Source organism: Notothenia coriiceps, unplaced genomic scaffold (genome assembly GCF_000735185.1).
Source record: "Notothenia coriiceps isolate Sejong01 unplaced genomic scaffold, NC01 NC01_scaffold00014289, whole genome shotgun sequence".
Classification (NCBI taxonomy): domain Eukaryota; kingdom Metazoa; phylum Chordata; class Actinopteri; order Perciformes; family Nototheniidae; genus Notothenia; species Notothenia coriiceps.
This window is the reverse complement of record NW_011346990.1, coordinates 42,781-47,858: the sequence shown is the minus strand read 5'-3', so window position 1 is coordinate 47,858 and position 5,078 is coordinate 42,781. Positions and strand designations below refer to the sequence as shown.

The 5,078-nt window shown below is 44.9% G+C and overlaps 1 protein-coding gene across 1 annotated transcript in view; it reads left to right on the top strand.

Annotated features, from left to right (window-relative positions):
* LOC104948393 (matrix metalloproteinase-15-like) overlaps positions 1-5,078 on the top strand; it is a 162,556-nt gene that overhangs the window by 116,856 nt on the left and 40,622 nt on the right. The window lies entirely within an intron of this gene.

Below are 5,078 nucleotides of genomic sequence, written 5' to 3'. Positions count from 1 at the left end.
GTACGAGTATTTCGCTCCTATAGACCACACAACAGGCTCTGCTATGGCCTGTCGCTAGCTCACTTTAGCCTTAGTGCTAGAGCTAAAGACTGTTACGGTCCTAACAGCCAGACGGAGCTCCAGGCTAACCTCACCCACTCCTCCGTGCTAATGCTAACGTATCTGGGCGTGCCTACATAATCTAGTCTCAGGCTTCTGCTCCGACCTGGGCCTCAGAGGTGGGCCCTGAGTGTTGGGTTGGTTTGTGACCCTTGGAGAATGGACCTAAATTTGGGACTGAGGCAAGAGAGGCCTGGGCTGTATGGCTGGCATGGGCTGCTTGAGTTTGGGGGCCGCGGTGTTACCCACAAGGCTGAGCTGACAGGTCGGATGTAATATCTGGGCGGATGTCAATGTGGCCTGGGACTCACTGACCTCAAGTCTGTTGCTGTCTGTGCGGTGCAAAGGGGTGGGGAGGTTAACATGGGTGCAGATTAGGAGGGTTGAGGGGGGTGTACCACAGAAAACCTCTTTAACAGTAAATAGGCTGGCAGGGAAAGATGGATTTACATGTTCCCTAGGTCTGGAAAGTGTGAAGGACTCCAGTCAGTGCTTCTTGTCTGTACTGCTGAAGGACATAAAGGTGGAAGTGGGCTGGACTCTGCAGCATCACTGGGCTTCTCTTACCTCCATCTTCCCAAACTAAATAGATCTCCAGGGGTCAGGGGAGCTCAGTGACACTTCCCTCTCTGGAAGTGCCATGGTTTCTTTCAACACCCGCTCGGTTCTGATAGACCTGACTACTTCCTGGGAGCCCTCCACCTCCTTGAAGGTCATGCTTCAGCAAAACCTGACCCACACGACAGTACCATCCGAGCTAACGGTTAGCATGTTGACCACGGCTGGTCGAGCTGAATTGGAGTTGGAAAGTGATGCGTGCTCTGTGCTTTTCCTGACAAATCAACAAAAAGGAGGAGACAGGAGGAGCAGCTGGAGCTTTCTTGTCCACCAGCGATGTGTCTTACTGAAGGTTAGAGAGGAAACAAGTGCACAGAGACTTGTTTCCCAGCAGAGGAAAGCAAAAGAAACATCTTCGCCATGGAGATGACTCTCTGTCTTTCCATTACATTACAATTCACATTGATAACACTGTTACTAAAAGTATCAATGGACCCTGGAATGGGCGCTTATAAGACTTTATGGTCTGCAATGTCTGTCCCTATGTTCAACATTTTGGTTAACACTGATACAAATAATGATCACAGGAACAGGATCAATTGTAATAACTAACGCACATGAGGTGAAAACTTTGTCCATGACTTTGGTTTATGATCCAGTACCTGCCACACTAATGACATCAAAGATTTTCTATTCACAATTATCTCAACAATATTAAACCTTTTTTGCACTTAAATTGAAATATATTGCAATGGTCTTGTTTGTGAACTTCAGTAACGTAATCATGGAAAGAAAGAAGCTGAAATAATAAATATTATTGGTACGGTCAGCAAAGTGGCTTCTATGACTTATAGCAAGGACTTCTTTACTCACACCACAGTGAATTGGAACGTGATTATTACCTGAAGGGTACATCTTAAGACTTGTTTAACTAACCCCCCCTGCTTATAAGTTTGTAAGGGGGTTCTAATCTTTCCTTCTTCATTTCAGACCCTCCTGCCAGCGCAGACCTCAGCCAACATCTCCATCACCCGCTCTGGCTGCTGCACTGATCTCAGAGCTGTCCTCCATGCTGATGGGGAGCAGAAAGGCACCCTCATTGTGCACTCCACATGTTGCCCTCAGCTCAGTCTGAGAGCATCTGTACAGCACTCTATTGAGGCCGTACAGATGCTGGGACTTCCTGCCTACGGGGCTTTCATCCTGAATGTCTCAGCTGCACATCTGCCTGGCGTGGAGGTCGGTTTGGAGCTGGGTCATTGTTATTTCAGAGGTCATTTAGGGAAAACCCAGGATCCACAGACAGAGGAGGAGCCGGCTTCCTACGCTGTCAATGTGACCAACCACTGCCCCGCTCTACAGGTCAGAAGATCAATCGCTCCTGAATAAACTCATATGTTTAAATTGTAAATACTTAATTTACAAAGTAAAACGTAAAATACTTACGTAAGTAATACTTACTCAAACTGTGACGACATATTAATCTTTCTTTCATCGCAGTTAGAAGAACTGTGATTTCCTACATGTTCAACCCGGTCATGTTTACACAGATTCCTTTGAAGAACAGTTTCCAGCTCATTAGAAAGTCAAGATACAGCTCATTTATTATAGCAGCAAGCAGAACAACACATGCTGGATTACCTGTAAAAACACCTGCTGAGTGCCAAATCTCCTTCTACCAAGAGACAATCTGGGTCCCTGGACTTAACATGGGCTGTACATTTGGGCCCTATTCTGCTCATTCTCAGGTTCATATCAGTATTTAGTGTCTCTCCTGTGACATGTCTCCATGCTTTAATGTTCAAGAAGCTCTTTATTTGTCTCACACTGCCTGTGCTGCAGCACCTTTTTTCACCTTCTGTCTGAAACCAGAGCCCAGTCTGCTCTGATTGGTTAGCTGGCCAGGTCTGTTGTGATTGGTTAGCTGGCCGGGTCTGTTGTGATTGGTCAACCGCTTAGAAATGTCCCGCCGCTTTGCCTATCACGCACAAGTGTTACATAGTGATGCCGGTATGTTACTGAAGTAAACAAAGAAATTCCAAACTTCCTTTGGAAGAAACCCCTAAAAGCACAATAGGGCTCCTTTAAAAAAGATATACAATTGACAAGGGTGAGAAGGTATTGTATGCAATGTTTGGTAGGAAGTTAAAAAGCAGCAGATAAAACTGAATTAAAAGACTTAACGTAAGATGATTATTAGATGTGAATCTGCATTGGGCTGCAACTAGTTCATTATTTTCATTATCCAATATTGAATCTTTAATGGGGCCTTTTGGTGGTTTACTCCAGAGGAATTGTCTTCCCCCCTGCCTGAAACGCCTCCATTGGTCTCCTTTAATTATTTTTGTAAACATGTCCCAGCCATAAAATGATGACAACAAAATATCAAATATAGGAGAGTTTATTTTATATCCACAAGTAATAAAGATATCAAAAACAACTACTGATGAACATCCTCCTTGTGTGTCTGTGCCACAGGAAACGGTCCTCCCGGTGTCCCTGACCCTCCGGGGCCTCCTGTCAGTCGGCCCCTGTCAGCTCAACATGACCTCCTCTCTAAGGGCAGACTCTGAGGGCCTCTCCCTGGAGCTGGGGCAGGTCTGCAGGCCCCCGCGTCTCTCTGGGAGCCTCACCCACTCTTTCTCTGGGCTGAGGAGCCTTGGCGTGCCCCAGACGATGAGCATAGAGGCCTCGGCCCCAGAGCAGGCAGGGGCCCTGCTCATAAAGACTGGGACGTGTTCCATCAGAGCCAATAGAGTCTCAGGGTCCTCAGGAAGGACACCGTGGCTCTGGGCTCTGGATGCTCAATGCCCATTGTTACAGGTAACTACTAAAGTCTTGATGTAGCAGGAAGTTGTTTTAAAGCTGTCCTTATTCCATACAATGACCATGTGTATACGAAATACTCACGCTGTGTTACTTTGAGCTCTTGAAGAAGAATATGTTTTTCTCTTATGACTCCAGGATGAAGAAAGAACAGTACAACTATATCAAAACAACCGTTTACAAACTCTTACACAACTATTGCAGCATAATTCAAGTCTTAATTCTACAGTAGTATGTTGAAGTCTTCACAAATATCTGCATTTTCACAAAAAATGATATATGTATTTAAAACACTTCAGATGCCTAGAACAAGGCATACTCATACAACGGTTTGTATGATATCTTACAAATCTTGCAAATGTTTTATACAAAGTCTAGTAATCTCATATGCATTTCAAAGAATCAAAGGTTTAATGTTATATGCATAGTGGCTACAGTGTAGACATGGCAATGAAAACCTTAAGGCCCCGGCCACACGAGGACGCTTACGGCTAAACGCATAGGATTAACGCAAACGCAAAAAAGCTTCCGTCCACATGCAATGTTCACCGGATACTAGGCTTGTTTGAGACGCGTTGCGGCTCGCCTCGAAAGTAGACGAGAATAGCCGATCGCACCCCGGGGAGGTCTCAAAAAGCTCGCCTGAAGTCGGAAAGCTCGGAGTCGGCTTCTTCTTCTTCTTCTCTCGGTTTTTTGGCGGATTGCAAACAACTTTAAGGTGCAGACCGCCACCTCCGGAGTTGGCTTGACTCGGTTTGCATTTATAAAGAATGCACACATGTGTTTAATCGTTAATGTCAGATATGTACTAAGTAAATACATTTGTTCCTGCTCAAGATTTGATTCAACTTTATTGTTATTGCACAGATTACAGGTACTGAGACAACGAAAAGCAGTTTAGCTTCCAACCAGGAGTGCAGCAAGCAGTAAAGTGAAAAGTAATGTACACAATCTACAGAATAAAATATAGAATGAATTGAATGATGAATAAACAGTGAGGCAGTATGAACAGTGTGTATGAATATGCTAAGATATATAAAGTATGAAAACGGTAAGCAGTGCAAGTATAGTATAACATATATAGATATTAATTTCATGATGATAAACATTGTGGAACAATGATGAAAAATGTTAATGGACGTCGTAAAACTGACACAAAACAACAACAAACTTTTGCCGAGCCAATTGGAGAGTTTCATCACCAGCACGTGGTAAAAACCACCAATGAGCGCTCAGCTCGAGATACCAGCGAGTCGTTTCCCATCAAGCATTTCGCTTCCGCAGCCCGTGGAGAGGAACTGCGGCGCCTCGCGGCACCTCGCGGTGCCTCGCTCTCAAGGCTGCGGGCGTCTTTGTCCCGCGAGATTTCAACGTCTCATGTGAGCGAGCCTCCAGAGCAAGTCGGACAAAATGACTAACCATCATGCAACGCACTAGCAAGACGTTGATCGAAATTGCGCAGGTCTGCGCAGGTCTCGCTTGTCTCAAACAAGCCTTATATGTCTATGGCCAGGAAATGCCGTAACTGTAACAACGGTTTCAAATCAGCATCTCTTCGACAAAAAAATGTAAATTAATAACTCAAATAAAACTCC